A 12,919-nucleotide genomic window follows, 5' to 3' on the forward strand; every position below is an offset into this window, starting at 1 on the left:
ACTTCATTAGTTTTTGATGTAATGTTCCATGCTTCATTGTTTGCGTGTAACACCCAGTGCTCATTGCAATATATGCCCTCCTTAAAACCCATCACCGGGCTAACCCATCCCCCCATCCCCTCCCCTCTGAAACTCTCAGTAGTAGACATTTTAAATGCATTTCATTTCATCCTTACAACGCTTATGTGAATTGAGTATTATGAGCCCCATTTTACAGAAGAAATAGAAGTGGAGAAAGGTAAAATTACCTTCCCAAGGTTGCAAAGTGAGTCATTTGCAAATCCATGATTTAAAAACCCAGGTCTATCTTTAATCAGAGCACGTGCTCCTTCCACTGTGGTGCACTGCTTCGTATGTCTGCTCGACCCACAAAGCTGCCTGTAGCCACACACCAATGCCTTTCCTCCCTCCTGCTGCTGCTGATAGGGAATGAGAGCCTCTCGATCATTCTGACTTGTCACTATCGTTGTGCGAAGAGAATGACTTCTGGATTCAGTGCTAACTGGATAAATCTCACCCACCCCTGGAGACCCTTCATTTCTTGTATCCTGTTATCAATTGCCTCAAAACAATAGTGTACGTGTGTCTGTGTCTGTTCAATACACGCTCCTTTGGGTTGTCGATGAAAAAGATGAACTAGATGTTGGAACACTTATATGCCAGTGCATATTACACTCCACTGCTGTCCCAGGAGACCTGTCCAAATATCAGCTATCATGCAAAAATGGCTTAACCAGCCTGTAAATGCTAAACCAGCAAATGCTTTCCAGAATTCTGTCAGTATTTTTTAAACATCTGAATTGTTGGGCATTTTATAGTTGGTTCACAAGGATGATGAAAGTGGTTTGTCTTGTGTATCCCACTTCCTCGTTTATATTGGTAGTTTGAACCTTCTCTTTTAGAACAAGGCCCTGGTTTTGTCCTTCCTGTATGTTCCCCTGCTTGCCCCCGGTTATGTCTCTAGCTCCTTCGCATAGTCACTGCTAAGTTCTTGAGGCATTCATTAATCATGCCTTTCTCCTCTCTAGGTTCTGAAGAAATTGAGAAATACACAAAGGCGTCAGAAAGAGGTCCTAATACCAGGTGTATGGCTGGCTACCCGGACTGGTGCGTGGGGACTGACCCTGGCGCCTGAATGAGTTTTGCACTCCTTCCTCTCTGAATTACACGGAGACATCTCTTCAACAGTCACAGCAGCTAGACAACCGCAGGCCTCTCCCCTCCAGGGCAGAGCCGGCCCCCATGGGCTCACCACACGGAAGAGGCAGGAGCAGAAGAAGGATGTGTGCCGGCTTCAGGCCATCGAGCCCGAGAAAGGCAGCCACAGAGAGTGTGGGAGTTTGAAAAATATGGCTGCAGCCTCCTCCCATCCCTACACGCACGTGCCCCTGCACTATGAGGTCACTCCTTCTCCCCTCAAGAAATAGACGTTCTTTCTCAATTCCCTCTTGAATCTGGGCTGCCCTTGTGACTCGCTTCGGCCAATGGAAAGTAGTGGAATGACATTATGCAACATCTGAGCCCAGACCAAAAGAGACCCCTGCATTCTCTGTCTCGGAACCCAGCTGCCAAGTGAGGAGGCCTCAGCTGGCTGTCGCCAAGGATGAAAGCCAGCATGCTCCAACTGTAACCTGTGAATGACACCATCCAGGAGCAGCCAAAACCCAATCAAGATGCTAACTGATCACAAGCACATGAGCGAACCCAGTAACACCACAGAGAACAGAGAATAGCAATTTCGACTGAGTCCTGCTCCAATTGCCAGCCCACCAAATCTCGAGCAAATAAACTTAGGCACGAACAGAGAGCACGCTCAGTAATTACTAATTCAGCCTCACCAATCAGATCAGCCTCTCTGGTATAAGGTAGTGTGGCTCTACTACGGTTTTCTATGGAAACATGATGGGTGGGGTAATTTTCCCACAAGTGATGAATCCTGCTCCCATCATGTATGCTGAAGTCTTCCAGAAACACGAGGGGACTCTTTAAACACTGACCTTTACGAGGGGCTATTGAAAAGTAGTGTATTTCTTTCCTATTGCCGCTATAACAAATTAACACAAACTTGGTGGCTTAGAATGGCACAGAGGTATTAGCCTACATTTCTAGAGGTCAGAAGTCTGAAATGGGTCTCGCTAGGTTAAAATCAAGATATCAGCAGGGCTGCATTCCTTCTGGATACTCAGGGAAGATTCTTTTTTTTTTTTTTTAAGATTTTATTTACTTATTTATTTGACAGAGAGAGACACAGCGAGAGAGGGGACACAAGCAGGGGGAGAGGGAGAAGCAGGCTTCCCGCCGAGCAGGGAGCCCGATGTGGTGCTCGATCCCAGGACCCTGGGATCATGACCTGAGCTGGAGGCAGACGCTTAACGACTGAGCCACCCAAGCGCCCCTCAGGGAAGATTCTTTTCCTTGTGTTTTCCAGCTACTAGAGGCCGCCCACATCTCTTGGCTTATGATCCCCTGCATCTTCAAGGCAACAGTCGCTGGTTGAGTTTTTCCCAATGACTGACTCTTTGACCTCCCTGTACCACACTGAATGACCCTTTTGATTACATTGGGCCCACCAGGATAGCCCAGGAGACTCTCCCTATTTTAAAATCACGTGAGGAGCAAGCTTGATTCCCCTTTGCCATCTAACAAACATATTCACAGTTCCAGGGACTTGGACTTGGACATCCTTATGGGGTGGGGGTGGGGGTGGCATGATTCCGTCTAATGCAAATAACAGTCACAGAACAGCATCACGCTCCTTAGGAAGGATTAACCCTCAGTTCTCTGCTTGCACCTCTCCTGACAGTTTCAAAGTACCCTCAAAGTAGGGGAAATAAGAAGCCATATTTTTATGACATCTTGGAGTCGATCATGTAGGACAGAAATGGAACCTTGTTGGAAACAAAATACATTTTATCTCTTGCTTCACTCTAATAGTCCTGTGAAGGCCAAGTTGACAAATGGCCCAGCTTCCCTCTCAATCATGTTGCCAATAACAACACTGAAGTGGTGCTTGGGGCCTTTAGGCTGGACCCTGTCAACAAGACGGGCCTCACAGAGTAAGAGGCAATCTGTCTTGGTCTGTCAGATGCTAGAAGGCTTCTGATGGCAATGATGGGGAGAGCACTCTATTCCCCCTGTTTCCATCAGTCTGCGAGGAGTGGGAGAGAAGTAACACAGCAGACTTCGCTGCCAGAAGCCAGAGAAGGAGATGGATACAGTAAGAGTACAGAACTCTTCTGCCTACTAGGCCATTTCCTTCTTGTAAGGGAATGCTAGAAGGATGATTATGAGGACATCTGTACGAGGCAGGCGTGTGGACTCGTCTCATCCGCTGAACGGTGCAAGATACTAAAGGTCATCTCTACGAATGTCATGGGCATGCATTCCCCCAGGCCCCATAAATAAAGAAAGTGAGAGTGGGAGTATCATGTTGTACCTTTAGGGGAATGTGCGCAAAGGGACACTATGGGCCAATCATGCTAGCACTGCTCTTGAGTGTGTGTGGGGTGTGTGTGTGTGTGTGTGTGTGTGTGTGTTTGGGGAGGATGGTCGAGCACAGACACACAAGAGAAGAAGCGTCTCAACATGTCAATCAGGATAACTGGACAATGGACTACAGAGAAGAAGTCAATGCCAAGGCAGGGCGCCAGAGGGAGTCAGACAGAGAAGAGAGTGTGAGACCCAGCTACACCCCACCCTTGCCAGACATGAGTGAAGACCTTGGGCAAGCTATTTAACTTGGTTTTCTCATCTATAAATGAGGATGACAATAAATACTTGCTTCCTAGCCTCCTGTGGGAGACTGTTACACTGCATGCCCCCACTGAATGCCCTCTCTCGGTATCCATGCCCTGGCCTTTCTCCCTCCCCCACTGATGCTAGGCTTCACCATGTGCTTTGCTTTGACCGATGGGATCAAATGGGACACGTACAGAGGCTGATGCATGTTTGCACACTGGGGCGTGCCCTCTTAGAAGACTGCCACCACTGTCTAAGAAACCTAGGATATCTTGCTGGGAAGGCCATGTGGAGGAGAACCGAGATCCCCCACTGGCAGCCCCAGCTAATCACCAGATGTGTTGTGACCACCAGAGAGTCACCATCTGGGACCATTTTACCCTAGTCAAGCCACGTGAGCAGATGACTGCAGTGCCGTGAGAGATCCCAAGCAAAACCAAAGAATAACCGCCCCCCTCCAAAGTGCAGAATGCCCATCACATTTGTAGAGATGATCCTTGGTCTACTGCGCCATTCAGCGGAGGAGATGAGCCCAAGTGCCTACGTGGTACACATGCTCTCTTTCTAATCACTCCTTTAGCATTCGATTACAAGGAGCAAACAGCTGAGGAGGCAGAAAAGTTCTGTGGATGGATCTTTAATCCGTCCATCTCCTTCTCTGGCTTCTGGCAAGGCGGCCTGCTGCATTACTGCGTTTACTGCAGAATAAAGTTGTTGCTTTACACCACTGAGTTTTGGGATGGTTTGCTGTGTAGCAATAGTTCACCAATACAGGTTCTTGCTGGGATTAAATCAGCTAATGCAAAGCACGCAGTACAGCTCCCGACACAGAAAATGCTCCGTGCACGGTGATGATCACCTTGCCTCAAGTCCAGGTCTATCCAATCCTACCTTTTACCTGTTACCCACCCCCACTGCACCCACCTTACTCCCTTCTCTAGACCCACTCCAACAACCAAAATAATGCCAAGTCATGAAAAATCTTAGGTTTGAATCTTGTTTTCTATTTTTTTAGTGTTTTATAAAATTATTTTCATTTACTAAAGCAAAATAAGTAAAAACGAGATAGTGCTAAGAATCTTCAAATGAAAATCAGTAGTCCCTTGTCCTACACTTCCACCCCCAATCCAACCTCTCGTCATTTTAGAAGGCCCGCGTTCCACCCATACCAAAATTGGGCGAATACCATACATGCAAAAGCGAACACCGTAAACACAGATGCAAAAATCCTTAACAAAACACTAGCACTCTGAATCCAGCACTATACAAAAAAAATATAATACATCATAACCAAGCCGGTTTTATCCCAGGAAGGAAAAGTTAGTTTGACCCTTGAAGATCAGTTCATGGAGTTTGCCAGGTCAGAAGCAAGGGCATGCCCCCCTCAACTGCCTGCACACCATTTTCCTTCTCTAAGTCCACTTCTGAGAAATTCAACTTGAGAAAATATGCTAAGTACTGTTGGCTTCAGCAAGGACGCCTTGTGATTTGATTATATTTAGAAGGAGTTTTGGCGTATCAACATGGAGAAGACCTTCGGGGCACAAAGACTAGTCAGAAGGCTGGTGTCGATAAGGGATGCTGAGAGACTGCAGCAGAGTGGGGCCAGGGAGGACGTGGAGCAGGAGGAGGAGGGCAGGAGGCTGAGTGGGAGATGGAACTGACAAGATTGGGAGACTATATCAATGGGGACAAGGCGGGGCGGGGCGGGATGGAGGAACCCAGGCCATGCTGAGGTTCTGAGCCTCGACAACTCTGTGAATGGTGATGTTCACCCCAGGATAGAAAATCCAACGGAGAAATCAGGTTTGTGGGGGGAAAGATAGCCCTGTGAAGTATGTTTGCTCTCTCTGACCTCTCTGAATCTGACTCTTCTTCTGAGAGTGATTTCACCCAGGGCACATGTGCGGGGCAGAGCCCCAGATCCTCCATCATATGGCCCCTGCTCCCCCCTCCCTGCTCCCTCCCTCTCCCTCCTCCCCTGTCCCCATCCACACTAAGCCTCTTTCTGGCCTCAAACTCAGCTGATATGTTCCCACCTCAGGGCCTTTGCCCTTAGAAAGCTTCCCTCTACTTTCTTCACATGACTGCCTCTTTCTCTTCATGGAGGCTTCTCCTCATTGTCACTGGCCACGGAGGCCTTCTCTGACCTTCCAAGCTAAGACAGCCCCTCCCACCAGCTGTCAACCTGCATCACAGTACCCAATTTCTCTCCCTGGTGGTGCTCAGATGCACCTTCAATGATCTGATTTGCTTCTGGGAGGGGGCCCTGGAGCCCCGGGAATCAGCTTTGTTTGCCACTGTTCTCATGGCAAGGGAACAATGCCTGGCACACAATTGGCTCTCAAGAAGTCCAGACTGACTGACTGACTAGCAGATGGCAGAACAGACACTCAGACCAGGGCAACCATCTGCCGAAAGGATACTGAGGAGTTTTCTGGCATGCAGGACCTTCTGGGCTCAAACTGGGGAAGTCCCAGGCAAACCGGGACAGTCGACCCCGTGAACTCAAATCCACACCTGCTAAACCTCTCTCTGGTCAGTGCTCCTTCCTCTGACCTGCGCTTCGGATTCCAGAACATCTCATGTGAGGTCAGAGACCTCATGTCTCGCATCAGCGCCTGACACAAAGGAGAATAACAACAAATATGTGTTGAGTGAATGAATCAATGAATCAATGAATCAATCAGATAAGTGAATGGCTTGGGTCCCTTAAGTAGAAGATACACAGAATCACGCTGTGTTAGCTCCTTGGTTTGAACCGTGCATCCTCACTGCTCGGCAACATCACGCGGTGGGTCAGCCCATGCACCTCGGCATCCCACGCTGTGAGCTGGAATAAAATCCTCAGGCAGTCAGCTGCTTGTGCCTCCTGTTTCCTCCCCCGGTGGGCTGCAGGGTCTTAGCGGTAAAGCAAAGGCCCACCTCAGAGGAGCTCGGACGGGCTCACAAAGCAGGGCCAGGGAAGACGCAAACCCAAACCCAAAAAGAGACTCTAGACAAGTGGCTCACATACAGTGGAAGGTGTTTGCCCCTTGGGGAATTTTGTTCTTACTCGTCCAAGTCTGAGGACAAATGCTACAGTCCTGCACAAAGGGATGGAAAAGGGCGAGAGGCACGAAGGTAGGTCAGGACGCCTCCTCTCCCCTTGGGCCCAGTGAGGCGCTGCAAGAACGGGAGAAGGCGGGTGTGCACGCCCAGGTAGCACAAGTCTGGGGCTTAACTGGGGTAGCAAAACTCTGGGAATGCCACCTTCCCAGGGAAGGGTGGCAGGGAAAACAGACAGCTCTGGTAGTCAGGCTCTGAGCCAAGAGGCAAGGGATAGCACCTTCCTGTGTGGGACACAAAAATACATGTTCAAGGGCTCAGAGTCTCTATAACAAGAGACAGTGAGCATTCAAGCCCAAATCACCCGAGTCTGAACCCCACTTCTGCTGTGTCACACATGTGTGACCTTGGGCCGACTATTTAACCCCTCTAGACCTCAGTTTCCTCATCTGTAAACTGGAATCTCTCTGACAACTAGAGATCCTGGATGCGCAGCACTTGGCACGTACTAAGCATTTATAAATGGGGGCTGTGCTTATGGTCGTCACATTACAGGTTTACATCCAAGGGAAAGCTTCTCGGGCTAAGGATGATGGGTAGGTCTGTCCCTGAAGAAGGAACGATTATTAATCCAGCCATGCTTTATGAGCGGGCTCCGGGATCCTCACGGCAGGATGGGAGTTATGGGGCCGGGGGTTTGGGATGCTCTTTTTTTTTTTTTTTAAGATTTTTATTTATTTATTGAGAGAGAGAGAGAATGATAGAGAGAGAGCATGAGAGGGAGGAGGGTCAGAGGGAGAAGCAGACTCCCGCTGAGCAGGGAGCCCAATGTGGGACTCGATCCTGGGACTCCAGGGTCATGACCTGAGCCGAAGACAGTCGCTCAACCAACTGAGCCACCCAGATGCCCCTGGGATGCTCTTAACACAGACCGCCTAAGCCCTCCCCCACACTCCCCTTCGAATTCCTGACTCGCATTTAGACTTAATAGACTTGGATTTAACGAGATAGCTTTTACACTTTAAATACACACCAAATGGCCAGAAATGCACCATTCATTGCGAATGAGGAATGAGAGAGGCCACCTCTGCTGCATCTCTGGTGTATCTCAAGCACAGCTTTGAATAATTAATTTGCCGTTTCAATAATACACAATGACCGGCCTATTAAGCCAAGAATCCTGCATTTATTAAATGCTAACTTAGTGGCAAGCAAACAAAACCTAAGTCAATACTTGCCCTGCCAGTTATTAAAAGCTCCTGTCCCTGAGGATTCGTGGGGGAGGCAGACCACGTGGTCGGGCTGAGGCAGTGAGGAGGAAGGGCAGTGGGGAAGCAGGAGCATCCAGGAGGCAACTCAGAGCCTCACGCTGCTCAGGCGGGGGGGGGTGGGGCACTCACTACTCAGACAGGCTGAGGTCGGTGCCAGAGCAACCACCCAAACTTCCCACCAATGGTGAACCACCCCTGGGGCAGCTAGCTGGAACATCTGCTTTTCATTTGGGCCTTCTGGAAGCTATTTATTGCCCAAAGATGGGGCTTAGAGGCAGGAAAGGTGTGTAGAACAGGATGGGGGTCCCGGTATGAGGCCCTCTCTCACCGCAAGCAAGGGAGAATGGAAGAATATGGTCCTGTGTTGTAGCTGGCTGCCCAGGACGGATGTGAACGGTATGGGTTTACACATTGTTACACCAGTTAGAATGGCAAAAATTGACAAGGCAAGGAACAAAACATGTTGGAGAGGTTGTGGAGAAAGGGGAACCCTCTTACACTGTTGGTGGGAATGCAAGTTGGTACAGCCACTTTGGAAAACAGTGTGGAAGGGCCTCAGAAAATTAAAAATAGAGCTACCCTCTGACCCAGCAATTGCACTACTGGGCATTTACCCCAAAGACACAGAGGTGGTGAAAAGAAGGGCCATATGCACCCCAATGTTCATAGCAGCAATGTCCACAATAGCCAAACTGTGGAAAAGAGCTGAGATGCCCTTCAACGGGTGAATGGATAAAGAAGATGTGGTCCATATATACAATGGAATATTACTCAGCCATCAGAAAGGATGAATACCCAACTTTTGCATCGACATGGATGGGACTGGAGGAGATTATGCTAAGTGAAATAAGTCAAGCAGAGAAAATCAATTATCATATGGTTTCATTTATTTGTGAAACATAAGGAATAGCATGGAGGACATTAGGAGAAGGAGGGGAAAAATGAAGGGGGGGGAATTCAGAGGGGGAGACGAACCATGAGAGACTACGGACTCCGAGAAACAAACTGAGGGTTCTAGAGGGGAGGGGGGTGGGAGGATGGGTTAGCCCGGTGATGGGTATTAAAGAGGGCACGTACTGAATGGAGCACTGGGTGTTACACACAAACAATGAATCATGGAACACTTCATCAAAAACCAATGATGTACTGTATGGTGACTAATACAACATAATAAAATAAAGAGTATGGGTTTTGAAGAGAAAACAATTAGGATGCTTTCGATGGCATGTAAAAGCAAAGCCAATTCCAAATAGTTTAGACATTAAGGAATGTCATTCTCACCCAATAGGAAATTCAGAAATAGGTTTCTCAGTTGGGATTAGATTCGGCTGCATATAAAATACAAATAGCAGTGGCTTAAACACAATAGAGATTTATATTCCTCTCAAATCAGAGAAGCCCGGAGATAAACAGCCAAAAGCTGGTATGGCAGCTCCACAGTCAGCCAAGGACTCACACTCTCCACACGGCCATCTTTAGCACGTGGCTTCCATCCCCAAGTTAGCTTCATGGTCACAGAATGGCTGTCACCACTCTAACCATCATGTCCACATTCCAGGAAGTAGGAAGATAAAGAGGGGTGAAGCAAAGGGCCACTTAACACTTTCATTAGCTACCTGCATTGACACAGGAGTCTGGAAAATGTGGTTTTATATCTGTGTACATTGCTACATCCATCAGTAGAGTTTCTGTTGCTAAGGAGGCAAAATAGAGTGGACACTGGAAAGGCAACTAGCAGTTTCTGGCTGCTCGTAGCTCCTAGGATGGGCCATTTCGTGACTCACCCCACCATCAAGGACCCAGGTTCTATCTTGGCTCTGCCATCTTGGCCTTGTCCTCAGATTGGTAGAAAGGGCTATGCAGCAGTTCCAAATGTCTCATGCAGATGTGATAACATGGTGAGGCCAGGGGGCCAGGGCGGTGGGGAGAGCATGTGGAGGCTGGGCTCAAAGACCAGATGGAGCATATTCTAGCTCTGGACCTCGGGCCATGGACTGAATACCTCCAAGCTGAGCTTCTTCTCCTCGGTCATGCCTGCCTTGGAGGGTGTAGTGAGGCTCGAATGAGATCATGCACGTCAAGTATGTGTGCATATCATTTTACAGTTCCGTATGCATCCCCTGCTCCATGCTTGCGAGACACAATGCCATAAGCCTTAGTTTCTCAAATACACAGAATCCTGCTCAAGCTCCCTTTCACCAGATTGGAAGGAATCCCAGTCATCACACTTTTGAGGCTTCTCTTCCCCAGGGTTATCAAGTCCAGAAAGGACGTTCACCAAACCATCCCTTCGAAGCAGGAAGCAGTCCTGAATCACTCGGTCTCCTGTTTCCATTGCTGCTATACTTCGTAACTACCTCAATTAAAAATAAGACCACTTCTGACAGTGATCGGGCAGGCCCTCCACGCAGGGCACTCCGAGGGCTCTATGTAAATGAATGCGTTCAGTGTCACAGAGTTGCTCTGGGCCCACGGGCCTCCATGCTGTCCTGGGCTCCGTTCACCTGCTCCCTGCTCGCACCAACAGAACTGCTGAAAGAGGCATCCATCTCCCTGGCTGGCTCACGCCCCCAGAGCCGAGCAAAGCCCTGGAGGCCCCTTGTTCAGCCCCAGTGACCTTGGTTCTTCATGTGCAGTCTTCCCAGCATCTCGTAATCATTCTCCGCCACAGTCCCCCAGCCATAACCTCAGAGGTGCTGTTCTAGACTAGACCCAACCCTCCATCCTGAGCAGAGTTCACACTTACTGTCCTGCTTCTCAATTTGGGAAATCCACCACCCCTCCTTTTGCCATTTGCCTCTCTCAACACCATCCACCACAAACACAGACCGCTCCTGCTCCATCCTCCCAAACTTGAACCTGACAGCTCCCTAATATCCCTCCCACCCCTCCCCCATTGTGCAGAGGTCCTACAGGTGACAGAAAAGTGGGCTGACACCACCACCACCCTTATAACTGTGGTTGACTCAGACAGCCGAAGCTGATCAGCATTCTCCAGTCAGTTCAAGCAAAAGGAAGCTCACCCACCCACATTGCTGAGGGGGATCTTCTCCGTCCCCAGATTCAAATGCTAGTCTCTTCTAGAAACACCCTCACAGACACACCTAAAAATAAGGTCTCACCAGCTCTCTGGGCACCCCATAGCCCATTCAAATTGCCACAGAAAATTAATTATCCCACCCTGGCTCCCGGCTCTTAATGACGCACAAGCCCCTCCCCCCTTCCTTTCCATCTCTACTGCTACGGACCAAGCTCAGACCCTTCCCATCTTCATTCCCGGCCCACCAGAGCAGCTTCTTAATGGTCACCCATGTAATCTATCTTTTGACAATCTAGTGCCATGAAGTATGAATCATTTACTCTAAAGCATTCCCTTGGTCATTCCAGTCTCCTCAAAATTGCATGCTGAATATAATGAATTTAAGCACACCAAGAATATATAAAAACATTTTTAAAAGAAAAGGAGGACTGGAGGGTATTATGTTGAGTGAAATAAGTCAAACAGAGAAAGACATGTATCATATGATCTCACTGATATGAGGAATTCTTAATCGCAGGAAACAAACTGAGTGTTATTGGAGTGGGGGTTGGGGTGGGAGGGATGGGGTGACCAGGTGATAGACACTGGGGAGGGTATGTGCTCTGGTAAGCGCTGTGGATTGTGCAAGACTGTTGAATCTCAGATCTGTACCTCTGAAACAAATAATGCAATATATGTTAAGAAAAAAAAAAGAAGAAGAAGAAGGTAGCGGGAGGGGAAGAATGAAGCGGGGGAAATCGGAGGGGTAGATGAACCATGAGAGACGATGGACTCTGAAAAACAAACTGAGGGTTCTAGAGGGGAGGGGGGTGGGAGGATGGGTTAGCCTGGTGGTGGGTATTGAGGAGGGCACATTCTGCATGGAGCACTGGGTGTTACGCACAAACAATGAATCATGGAACACTTCATCTAAAACTAATGATGTAATGTATGGGGATTAACATAAGAATAAAAAAATATGAAAAAAAAAAGAAAAAGAGGAAAGTTCTCTTTCTATTCAAATTCCCTTTCCCCAAGGTTACTGCTGGTAACAGGTACGTATCCTCCTGGACTCTTTCCTAGGTATACATATATTTTATACTTTTTTTTTCCCCAACCAAGCACAGTATAGCTTTACTAATGTGACTACACTGCAGGAGGGACTTGCCCTGAAATCACATAAAAAACCATCCCTATGTGATTCTTTAGGGGCCATATTCACTCGAAGTAATGGAAATTTAAATTCAATGGCCCTGCTGGGGGAGTGTTCTGAAGCCCACAGCTCCCATTTTTGTTGCTGTTGTATTTCTGTTGTTTCATTCTCTGCTGGTTTAATTAGTGCACGGTAGCATCTGAAGCAATGTCATTTCTATTCTAGTTATGGCCAGAGGCATTTAGCACAAAATTCACAATATTTTTAATTCCAATAAAACTATTCAGTCTAATGGTCCTGTTCCAGCAACTTTAGAGGTTAGAACACCGAGCATCTGAAGCTGCACACAGGGAAAAAAGACTTCCAATTGGAGGGGGTGGGGGTCTCAGAAAGAGGGCTCTTCAAAGGGCTCTCACGGCCGGGTAGGAGCTCCTGGCAGTTCATGGAGCCTTGGTCTCCCAACCATCCCCCGAAAAAGCAGCCTCCAAGGTTTGGCTTAAAATTGTGTTCTGACAGTGCTGGCCTGGGGAGAAGACCTTGTATCAGAATTCCCAATCTGTTGTAGTTAAGGCTGAGACTGCTTTCGGTTCTGCAAGTCGTCCCAGAGCCCCCAGTGATGGGCGGTAGAGCTGCTGGGTCTGGGGTCCTTCTGAGCTGGCTTTCCAACGTGGAGAACGTGGGAGGTCCCAG

This window comes from Mirounga leonina, unplaced genomic scaffold, assembly GCF_011800145.1.
Source record: "Mirounga leonina isolate KUSES-001 unplaced genomic scaffold, KU_Mleo_1.0 Mir_166, whole genome shotgun sequence".
In the NCBI taxonomy this organism is placed as follows: Eukaryota; Metazoa; Chordata; class Mammalia; order Carnivora; family Phocidae; genus Mirounga; species Mirounga leonina.